Source organism: Sciurus carolinensis, chromosome 11 (assembly GCF_902686445.1).
Source record: "Sciurus carolinensis chromosome 11, mSciCar1.2, whole genome shotgun sequence".
NCBI lineage: Eukaryota > Metazoa > Chordata > Mammalia > Rodentia > Sciuridae > Sciurus > Sciurus carolinensis.
The window spans coordinates 53,165,279-53,178,482 of NC_062223.1; positions in this window are offsets into that span (position 1 = coordinate 53,165,279).

Genomic DNA, 13,204 nt, shown 5'->3' on the forward strand with positions numbered 1-13,204 from the left:
TGATCATCACACAGGGGTTAAAAGACCTTCTGATGAAAGTCTTCCTGCAATACAAGGTATATTACCAGTCACTGTGCTACCATTGGGTTAGTTGAACTGACACACTGAAGATATCAGGCAATATCTCCTATAGACATCACCCTTCTGGTTTTCTTCCCAAGAAATAGAGAAAGAACTGGGATCTGGAAGACCTTGACCTAACTAATTTTGGAGCCACTTTTATGAAATGTTGTCTTCTTTGTGTCTGGATCATGTCAACCAGAATTTAGTATTGCTTGCAGCTAAGAATATCCTACAGACCTCAATCTAGATTATCCAATTGCAGAAATTTTAAAAATTAATATTAAAATAGAAACACTTATAAAGTTACTTTGTTCTTGAATTCATTAAATTAATTTTTTTCCATGAAATTTACCCCATGGTTTTACCAGGAAGCGAAAGTTTTCTCTGCCTAATATAAAAATTCCACCCAAGTTTCTGGTCTTAATTGATATAATTGTAGAATACCAGCATGCTTTGCAGCAAGTTCTTTGATTAGTGAATGATGATTTGAGGCCCCTCATTAGCTATAACATTTGCCTTTGGAAATACCTTAATTAGCCACGGTTCAAAGTATTATCAGCATGTGGGCTAAATTTGAAGTTAAAAAGTAAGTTAAAAACAGTGTTAAACAGAAGTAAATCTGCTTACCTGCTGGGAATAGCCTGACAGGCTTCACTGTGGGTGATGGTTTCCCCTAAAGAGAATGAAAAATCTGCTAGACATCACAAGACCACTTATACACAGTTTTGTAAGTGTAAAAAAATATAGAAAAAATAATGATGTAAGGTCAAGTTGTGACTCAACACATATATGGAGCTATGTACAGTATTTTTACATAGTTGCATGTTCTCTAGGCATGAATACAGGTTGATAGAAGAGTTCTTGGAAAGAAGTATGCAGAATTATTAAGAATGGCTGTCTCTGAGTGTGTGGAGTTTGAAAGCAATTCTAATTTTCTTCTTTTCACTTGCTTGTAACACCAAGTGATATTTTAATGTTTAAATATTATTTAAATGAAAAATCATAACAGGACTTGTACTGAGTATGGTATTGATTTCACATATACTTCAATAATTTTATTATTAGGGGATAGCTCAGCTATCAGAAGCATTTCTAGATAACAATCCTGGATCTACTCTCTGTTAGCTTGGGAACTTGAGTTAGTTATTTTTCTATGTTTCATTGTACTTATTTGTAAAGTAGGATCATGACACTTTGTTCACATTTTTGTAGTCAGATAATGAGATGGTGAGATAATGCACATTACATATAAAGGGCTCAGTAAATAATAGACATTTTGTTGCTATTTTTGCTCTTCCTTCTGTTATAAATGAAGTCAAGAAGAATAAATAGTATTGCTTTTGTTTAAAAAGAAGTACTTAAAATCAAAAAAGAAGATACTTAAAATCAAAACTTTTAAGCATGTTATGGTTCAGATATGAGGTGTCTCCCATGAGTTCATGTGTTAAACAATAGTAGAAACTTTAGAGATGAATTGATCAGGTTACGAGAGCCTTAACTTAATTAGTACATTACTTCAATTGAATGGATTAACTTGATGGTTACTATAGGCAGGTAGGGTGTGCCTGGAGGAATTATGTTCCTGAATCTATGCCTTTGGAGTTTATATTTTGTAGCTGATAAGCAAGAGTTCTCTCTCTGCTTTCTGATTGCCAAGTCCTGAGCTGCTTTCATTCTCCACCCCCATCTAGCAAAATGTTCTGCCTCACTTAAGGTCCCAAGGAATTGACTGTCTCTGGACTGACACCATGAGCCCCAGATAAGCTTCTCTTCCTCTAAAATTGTTTTTTCCATGTCTTTTGGTCACAGTGGTGAAAAACACTGGCTAAAACTACATTGAAGTAGACTGTTATTGTAGTAGGTGTTTAGAGACAGCAAAAAACATTTATAACTCCTGGCCTCTCTTTTCCACTTGATGTATAGTCCTGGTTACTTTCACAATCATAATCACAAGGCCCAGGTTCTGGAATAATCAATGGATAGAAATCTTCCTTGCTTATCAATTATCATAATAAGCTAAGCGATCAATATCTCAAGTCCTTTGAACAAATACAATTTTTCTATATACATTTTATTTACTTGAACAAGGAAAAAGAGCAAAATCTCTGAAAGGAAGATTAAATTGAAGGTGAAAATCAATGAATCTCTAAATGTTTATTGAGTAATTTTCCATGCAGGAAAGTAATATGTAAAGAGGAAAGTATATATTTCTTCTCATTCCACAATGGTGTAAAATTACCTCCTTAACAAACACACACACACACACACACACACACACAAATATTCTCTCTCTCTCAAATATATATAGAAGCTCAAATATATATATAGGACATCAACTGCCAAAAGAACTGTAGACCTCTTCACAAAATGGCACTCATGCATTATTTTGAGTTTTTTCCTTTGGCAGAAGTGGCACTGTACACTGTAAGATGAAAAGGAATCACTATTACATGTTTCACAGTGTATGTAGCTCACTTTACTGGTTTCATGTTGGTGTCAGGTGCAGAGCATGGCTGCCTATCATACTACATAGACACCAAGTTGTTGACTACTGAGAAATTCACAAGAGTTTCCAATAGTATCACTGTCCCTGATTTGACTTTTAGGACATTTATATAAATATATAAAAATTATAATAATGTAAATGTATAAAATACATTGTAGGATTGTGCAGTAGAATTAGGAAGAAATTTTGAAGATACCTGGGTTAGCTTATAACCTGTGTAAACTTACATGACTGATTTGAGTTGGCCTTTTTGAGTCTACTTTTTTTATTTCTAACGAGAATAATGTAGAAAGTTTCTCAAGACAGTCAGTGAAGATGAAATGAAATAATTTAAAAAGAGCCTCTAACATGCAGTGGGGCATCTGAGATGCAGTCAAAATATGTTGATTTTCCTCTTCTTTTCATTTATTTTAATTACTTGGCAAAATAATATATATATAATGATATCTATAAGTATATATGATATATATGTACATATCATACATACTTATGTACATATCATATATACTTATTAGTATATATGTGTATACATACATATATGCACATATGAGTATACACACACACACGAACATTAAATACACAAAAAGCTATTGGTAAATTTTCACATGTGCTATACTTTAGAGTTTTTTGTGTGGTTGATTGAAAACAAACAAAGCATTCTCAGATCTCTGGAACATCAAAATGAGCACGTAATAAGAGAGGATGTGTTCAGAGGACATAGGTTTAAGCAAAAAAATAATAAACTCGCAACTTTTGTAGGTCAAAAATTGTTGAATATTGGCAGTTAAATATGGATTAACATAATATTTGTATAGTCTAGTATGTCTATTTTAGAGAAAGCTATGAGAAAGAGTATGCTCTTCTTTAAATAACAACCACATTCAGTTAGAGAGCAGGTGGAAAAGAAGTCCTGAGGATTAGAAGAGAGCCCTCACTGTGGAAAGACTATTTAGACTAGATCAAGGAAAATACAGCATGCCTAGTGTTCCCCATGAAATTAGAGGCAAAAATACACCTTACCTGCTCAGATAATGTATTCACATTTCAAAGGAGCAAATTACCCGATACTTAGCAGTGGTTATTTTAATTCTTTTGTTTATTATGGCCTACACGTTCTGGGTATTTTGAGGTCATAAGACATTCATTGTGATGCTTTTCTTCTGAATAATCTTTCTTCTGCCAGGACAGGTATTTTATGAAGGTATACTCATTATAGTCCAATGTTGCATTCCAATCAAGTTGTTCACTACAATTTCTAGGAAACAAGGTGTGATCATACATCAATATATGTTTATTTGCTGAACACTTTATATTGTCAACAGAATCATGCCTGTGGCTTTTGTTTGGTGCAAAACTTGAATTCCTTGATGCATTAAGTACAAATTATGACAAGCTTAAATACCGTGTCTGACACTTCTAGCTAATGAGGAAATCTGTCAGAAGAAGCAGTGTTTCCATGCTGAGAATGTACTGTGCTAGATTAGATATAACAAAATCTTTGCTCTCAGATAATTTACTGTCAGAGTAAGTCTGTTACTTACTAGAACTTGGACAATTAGCTTAACTCCTTCATTTCCTCATCAAAAAATAGCTGCAACATGACAAGTTCCCTAATAGAATTTGTAAATGTTAAAGTAAGGTCCATAAGCTTGTTTTAGTTCTTCAAACAGCTATTAAGTAGTTACCATGTGCCAAATACTGGAAACATCTCTGGAGATAGAGAATAAACAGAGTCCCTACTGTCAAAGTTTCTACATGCAGAGAAGAGTAAGAAATGATTTCATTTCAGCCCAGTAAAGGCTGGTGCAATAGGTGATTTATTGCCTCTTTACCATGCGTAATATCCACCACTGAAGACTTTAGTCACATAATACCATGCAATCTTCACAAGGACCTGATGAATTAAGCATCACTTTAAACTTCGTTTTGAGGATGTAAATAGATTTTTGAAGAAATGAAGGTAATTTTCCAAAGTGCCAGAGAAGGGAATCAAATCCTCATGCATTTATTTTTACAAAGAATACCATCACACTGTAGTGCTAGGATAAGATAGGCCATCTTCTAGAAAGCAACAGTAGCTCATGACACTCATTAAGGTTGAAGAAACTCTAGAATATATTAATAGGGAAGGTCATGGTATGGATGTTTGCTCCCCTGGAGGCTCACATGTTTGAGATTTGTTCCCAGGGTGGTTGTATTGGGAGGTATGGAGCCTTGAAAAGATGTGTCTTTGTGGGAGGCCCTTAGATTGTTGGTGGTGTGTCCTCGGAAAGGAATGGTATTCTCATGGAGTGAGTTCCTACAAGATAGCTGTTACAAAAGTTCACCCAGGCTTTCTTTCTCTTCTGAAACAGGATTTCTTGTTTCCTCACATACTCCTGTGATCTGCATGGGGCCCTTGCCAGAGCCTGTGCATGCTGATTGGACTTTCAGCCCCTAAAACTTAACCCAAAATAAATTGCTTTTATTTAAAACTCCCTCCTTCTGTGGTAATGTGTTATTGGCAATGGGAACAGAAAAATACAAGAAGATAACGAAGTTTCATTTTGGAAAAAGAGTAAAGGCTATTTAAATAATAATAATGGGGGACAGAAGTTTAGAAGTAGAGACAGAGGAAACAGATTTAGCAAAAAATTATCATAATCTTGAAATAGCAAGGAATCATTTTTTAGAAATCTTCATACCTATTTTGCCACCAGAGCATCCTTTGTGAAAAAGGGACATGAGTGACCAAAGGTAGAGAGTTGGAGCTCAAACCATGCTCTATAAGATCAACTAGGGAATTATCTTACTAAAAAGATAAGAGTCCACTGAAGAGTTATAAACTGGGAAAAACATTTTTATATTTTCTTCTTGAATGTGGCATCCTCTAGGGACAAAAATCCAGATGGTTAAGTAATAGAAATGGAAAGTCCTGAGCTTGGACCATGTTAAATAAAGATAATAAGGACAAGATAAATTTGAGAAATAATAAAGATGCAAAATCAGTAAGACTTGGTGGGTGATTGGTAGGGAGACACTATTTACAAATCCCAAAGTTATTACTTTGGTGGCAGACTACAAGGCAATGTTTTTCACTGAGACATGACATGCATTAAGGTTCAAGAAACCCTAGAATATTTTAATTGAGAAGGTCATGGTATGGATGTTTGTTCCCCTGGAGGCTCACATGTTTGAGATTTGTTCTCAAATGACATAGCCTGGTTACTATTATGATCATTGTTACAGAGAGATCAAATACTAACAGGTGAACAGATTACTTACCCCACTTGGGAACTGCTACAGTCAATATAGAATAATCAATTATATCCATTAATTGCTGTTCATTCAGGTATTCAGATATATAAATATTTATCACGTATAAAGTTTTGGGCTATATGAAGTTTCAGTGTGATAAGTGCTATGTTTCTGGTAACCACACAGTGCCAAAAGAGTCTACCTAATTAACTTTTGGTATTTACTAAGAAATACTTTAATTGAATCAATGTTTTAGTATGACTACATTATTTTTCCACTACACTCTAACTTTTTAAATCATGGTGACTATGTTACTCACTTCCAATTGCCAAGCAAGAATTTTAACACTTGGAATAAATCAATTTCCAAATAAAATTTTCTATAATGGATGTAAAAGCAAAACCAACCAAATAAATCTCTAAAAATATTTTTATGTTTCATTTTATTTTCAGTGTTCTACATTGTACTTGGATGGAAAGAACATTTGAATTAAAAGTCATCATAAATATCTCAGCTATATTGTAATCATCAGTAAATTGGTGATTTTAGGGGAAAGGTTTTCAGTTAGTATCATTAATGCTATTTATTTCATCAGTCTAATTTTTATCAGTTATGTTGACTTCTTTTAAGACTCTGTACTTACGTCAATATGTCAGGAAATGCTTCTGGGTGAATTGAAATCCTGAAGCTTATATGGTAGCCACAGAAAATAATTTTCTTTGTTCCTTCCACATATATTTTTGAGAAAAAAAGTAAAGTTTTATTGCTTTTCTAAAGGAGAAACACAGAAGATTCCTGTCCCAGAGGTTGTGATTCTCTGCATTATCTTTTCAATGTGTTTTTATATGTACGCAGTTTAACAATATTTTATTAAAAATATTTGCATCCATTTTCATCAAGGATATCAGCTTTGTCTGTATTTGGTATCAGGGTGATAGTGACTTCATATAATGACTTTGGCAGGTTCCATCCTTTTCTATTTCATGGATTAACTTGAGGAAGATTGCTATTATTTCTTCATTGAGGGTCTGGTAAAACTTGACTGAGAATCCATCTGGTCCTGGGCTTTTTTTTTTTTTTTTTTAAGGCTTTTGATAGCTGCTTCAATTTCATTACTTGATATTTATCTGTTTAAATGTTTCATATCCTCATATTTCAATTTTTGTAGGTCATATGTCTCTAGGAATTTGTCAATATCTTCAAGATTTTCTAGCATATTGGAGTATAAATTTTCAAGACAGCTTCTCCTGATTCTCTGTATTTCACTGGTGTCTGTGGTGACATTTCCTTTTTAATCTCTAAATTCATTAATTTGGGTCTTATTTACACTTCTTTTGGTTAGTTTGGCTGAGGATTTATCAATCTTACTTGTCCTTCCAAAAAACCAACTCTGTTCCACGTATCCTATCAGATCAGAATGGAATGATATTAAAAATCAATGAAAAGATAAAAAACAAACAATTCCAATACTTAGAAATGAAATAATATGCTTTTGAATGATGGATGAATAGCAGAAGAAATCCAGGGATAAATAAAAATTCTGAGAAACAAATGAGAATAATAGTACAACATATCAAAATCTCTGGGACAGCAGGAAAGTAGTTCTAAGAGGAAAGTTTATATATAGCACTGAGTTCATAAGTTAAAAAATAGAAAAATAACAAACAAATAATCTAACATTGCACCTCAAGACCCAAGAAAAGAAAGAGAAAACCAACACCAAAATTTTAGAAGACAGAAAATTATTAATATCAGAGTCTTTCACATATTTTATATTCATTTTTTCTAGAAACCAAGAGGATATAATGGTGAAACGTCATTTATGATCATTTTAGCCTTTAGAAAACTGCAGGCATCAGGTGACTACAACGAGGGCATTGGATGCTCCACTATTATTTCTAGTATATTAATATTTTATTCTTTTGTTTGTGAAAATTACCTTTCAGTTGAGACCCCATTTATCTGTGTCTGTGTTCAAACTACAATAGCTTATTATTTTTTCTTTAGCAGACACATAAAAGTGCAGCATTAATTTTAACTCTGTTTTCTAAAGAATTCCCTACTAAAAAACACATCATAGGGCCTGTTAAAAGAGTCCCACAACTTTCTTTTCCTACCTTTTTTCTTCCTTTTTGCTCTTCCTTTGATATTTAGAGCCTGTTTCTTAGCAGCTGAGAAATATTTATTTCTTCCTCATTTCACAATTCCAACTACTCAACAAAGTGCAAAAGGGGGTAAAACATCTCAAGCTGTAAAATATCTAGGGACTCAAAATAAGGCTTGTAAAATAACACAACGTTGTCAGTGCCATAAGTGAAATAAGCACAAGGTGCTAATGCAGCAAAGAGGAGGGAGATTTAGCTTTGCTTTGGAGGTGGACATTTCCTTTGAGACACGTTTACTATTATGTTTGCTCACTTTGAGCATTTAAAGATAACTAAACACATCAAAAATTAAACTTATAGGTGGACCAGTCCCCGAGCCCATAAACAATACCTCACTTTTACACTTCCATTTTAACATTCTACAAGAACAACATACTTCTTGGAAACTTTTCAGGAGAACCCTGAAGTCTCATTAATGTAAGCTTTATGATCGCCTACCTTTTAGCCTTACAATATATATCTGGACCTTTTGCACGGAGAGCAAACATCAACTTTCTAAGATTTGGAGAAAGAGATTGGACTACAAGAGCACTGAGGCAGATGGAGTTTTCAGAGCAGGGACCAAAGATGGAAGCAATATGAGATAGAGCTCAAGAAAAGTGAGTAAGGTTTCCTAGAGTTGTTGATTGCACAACTAATTGCAAATGCATTCTGTGTGAATTCTTGAAGCAGAATAATCTAACTCAGGAAAGTAGTACTATAGTTGTAAAGTAAAATTAACATCTTCCAGAACTTGAAAAGGGTTTGGGAATGTTTCATTATTGACCAATGTGATCAAAACCTGAAATAATCATTAGAAACAAACAAAACAAAAATAAAAGCATGCACAAAATAACATTTAAAAAAAGGCTTTAGACTTTAGTAGCAAGACCAAAGTCATTATTGAATAAGGGCTTTTCTGGGTACCAGCTAACATAATTTGAAGCAAGCTTTTTATAGTAACACACAGAGACAAAAGGATTAAAAACTGTGTCTTTCTTATACAAACCCAGGAGACAGAATACTTCCCAACTCATCTTATGAGACCAGCTTTATCTTGATACCAGAACCAGAGAAAGACTTAAAAAAGAAAAAAAAAAAAGATTGCTAATTACTATTATTCATAAACGTAAGTATAAATATTTTTAGTAATGGAATCCAGGTATATGTAAATAGGCTGAAGTGTCATGATCAAGTAGATTCTATGTAGAGAATACAAGATCGATTTAACTTTTGAAAATTGATGTATTGATTGATGAGTCAATCAATGAAAGAGTCAATTTATTTCTGAAATGTTCAGGATTGAAAAGTGTTCCCACAGTATACGCATTCATCCAGAACCTTAGTATGTGTATTACTGTGGAAAGAGATCTACCAAGAATTAATTAGTTAAGGATCTCAAGATGAAAGGATGCAAATTAAATGTCAGGAGATCCAGGGATAAAATTTTAAAAGAGGGAGATTTAGACATGCACAGGGACATCATGGGAAGAGAGAGCACAGATTGGAGTTATTCTTGAAGCAAAGGGACCCCAGGAGCTTCCAGGAGCTGAAAGATCCAATGAAAGTTTCACCCTTAACATCCTTCTGAGAGAAGATGGTCCTGCCAATACATTGATTTCAGACCTCTGGCTTTCAGAACTGAGTAAGAATTAATCTTTCTTGTTTCAAACTACCAAATTGTCATAATGTGTCATGACAGGAAGCTAATGGCAGAATACAGATAAAAACAATACTTAAATCATTTCAATAAATGAGGAAAAATGAACAAAGAACTGTACATTCATAGTAAAAACTCTCAACAAATTTTGAAAACAAGAGTACAATTTGATGATAAATGTCTAATAAATTTGTATCTTACCTGACACATACTGATAAATTGCTCAACAATTTTCAACAAACTTATAAAAAATTTAAGTGTCTACTTTCTATATATTGATTCAGTATTTAACTGTGTGTTTAACAATCTGGAAACAAGACTTAAAACCTTTTTTCTCATAATACGTTCCTGTTAGTCAAAAAACTTAGCTAATCAAGAAAAAAAAATTCTGAGTGAATTTATTAATGTTACAAAATAAAAATTCAATATTCATTCCTGCCAACCTTGTTTTGGATTTGTACCCATAACTCTGAAAGCTCCTAGAAAGAGCTGAGCAGGTTTGAATGTAGGTTTTTGTATCATTAATCCTGGGGTTTAGTATCAGGGACTCTAGTAAGCAAAGCAAATCAACATAACACAATATAACCATACATAACCAACATACCAAAACACCCACAACATTATTTGTGAGGTATCATTATAATCTATTAATCTAATTAGGAAGGACCAGCAAACCATGATAAAGATTTACAATCAGCACAGAAGATTCAAGATGGTGGACTAGAGGGTGACTGCATCTCCCTTCACTCCAGAACTAAGGATTCAAGAAGGGGAGGATTGAGAGACTTGGACCAACATAGAGCCACGGGGTGAGTCTCTCCCCCGGGTGAAGCTCGGCAGGGTGGCAGGCCCTGACAGGAGGCAGCTTCTCAGACCAGGTCAGGGCAGCGAGAGACTTCCCTAAGTAGCCTGGCTCCCTCAGGTGGCGGCAAGCCCTGTCTATAGCCAGCTTTTAGGAGCAGGCCCACCCAGTGAGAGGATTTCCATGCAGAACCAGCCCCCAGCCCTATACTCAGTAGCAGGCTAGGGGCGGCTTTCTTACGAAGCACTGTATTATCAAGTTCCTCCAAGACTTCAGGCTACTGAAGGCTGGGAGGTGATATACTGGAAATCTACAGGGACACCATAAGCCAATAGAGGAAATCTGCAATATCTCAGAGTCCCACTGATATCTGACCAATATGAGAAAACAAGGGAAGAAAATGTCCCAAACAAACCTAGATACTATATCAAGAAAACCCAAAGATAGCACAGCAGAAGAAATGTCAGAAAGGGAGTTCAGAATGTACATAATTAAAACAATCAGGGAAACAAACGAGGAGATGAAAGAGCAAATGCAGGCACTGAAGGAAGAGATGAAAGAGCAAATGCAGGCATTAAATGATTGCACCAATCAACAGTTAAAAGAGCAAATACGGGAAGCAAGAGATCATTTCAATAAAGAGTTAGAGATACTGAAAAAAAAAAAAAAACAGAAATCCTTGAAATGAAGGAAACAATAAACCAAGTTAAAAACTCCATAGAAAGCATAACCAATAGGATAGAACACCTGGAAGACAGAACTTCAGAAACTGAAGACAAAATACTTAACCTTGAGAACAAAATTGACCAAAAAGAGAAGATGGTAAGAAATCATGAACAGAATCTATAAGAATTGTGGGATATCATGAAAAGGCCAAATTTAGAATTATTGGGATTGAGGAAGGCTTAGAGAAGCAAACCAAAGGAATGAACAATCTATTCAATGAAATGATATCAGAAAATTTCCCAGATCTGAAGAATGAAATGGAAAACCAGGTACAAGAGGCATATAGGACTCCAAATATACAAAATTAAAACAGACCCACACCAAGGCACATTACTATGAAAATACCTAACATACAAAATAAACACAGAATTTTAAAGACTGTGAGAGAAAAGAATCAAATTACATTCAGGGGGAAACCAATAAGAATATCAGCAGATTTTTCAATCCAGACCCTAAAAGCTAGAAGGGCCTGGAACAACATTTACCAAGCCCTGAAAGAAAACGATGCCAACCAAGAATCTTATACCCAGCAAAACTTACTTTCAGATTTGACAACGAAATAAAATCCTTCCATGATAAACAAAAGCTAAAACAATTTACAAAAAGAAAGCCGACATTACAGAACATTCTCAGCAAAATACTCCATGAGGAAGAGATGAAAAACAATGATGCAAACCAGCAAAGGGAGGAACTAACCTAAAGGACCAACCAAATAAAGGAGAAATCAAGTCGTGTCAAAAAACAAAAAAGAGCCAAATGACTGATAATACAAATCATATCTCAATAATAACCCTGAATGTTAATGGCCTGAACTCATCAATCAAAACACATAGACTGGCAGATTGGATTAAAAAGAAAAATCCAACAATGTGCTTCCTGCAAGAGACTCATCTCATAGAAAGAGATACCCACAGACTAAAGGTGAAAGGATGGGGAAAAACATACCATGCACATGGACACAGCAAAAAAGCTGGGGTATCCATCCTCATTTCAGATGATGTGAACTTCAAGCCAAAACTAGTCAGAAGGGATAAAGAAGGACTTTACATACTGCTTAAGGGAAGCATAAATCAGCAAGATATAACAATCATAAATATCTATGCCCCGAACATTGGCTCATCCATGTACGTCAAACAAATTCTTCTCAATTCCAGAAATCAAATAGACCACAACACAATAATACTAGGCGATTTCAACACACCACTCTCACGACTGGATAGATCTTCCAAACAAAAATTGAATAAAGAAACCATAGATCTCAATAACACAATCAACAATTTAGACTTAACAGACATATATAGAATATACCATCCAACAAAGAATGAATACACACTTTCTTCTCAGCAAAACATGGATCCTTCTCTAAAATAGACCATATTTTATGCCACAAAACTACTGTTAGCAAATACAAGAAGATAGCGATACTACCTTGTATTCTATCAGATCATAATGGATTGAAATTAGAAATAAATGACAGAATAAAAAACAGAAACTTCTCCAACACCTGGAGATTAAATAATACGCTATTATATGATGAATGGATAACAGAAGACATCAGGAGGAAAATAAAAAAATTCTTAGAAGTAAATGAGAACAAAGACACTCATATGAAAATCTCTGGGACACTGAGAAAGCAGTACTTAGAGGAAGATTTATTTCATGGGGCGCATTCAACAAAAGAAGAAAAAAATCAACAAATAAACAACTTAACACTACAGCTCAAAGTCCTAGAAAAAGAACAGCAGACCAACACCAAAAGTAGTAGAAGACAGGAAATACTTAAAATCAGAGCTGAAATCAACAAAATTGAAACAAAAGGAAACAATCAAAAAATTAACAAAATACAGAGTTGGTTCTTTGAAAAAATAAACAAAATTGATAAACCCTTAGCCACACTAACAAAGAGAAAGAGAGAGAAAACTCAAATTACTAAAATTTGGAATGAACAAGGAAATATCACAACAGACACAATTGAAATACAAAACATAATTAGAAGCTATTTTGAAAATCTATACTCCAACAAAACAGTAAACCTCGAAGACATCAACAAGTTTCTAGAGACATAT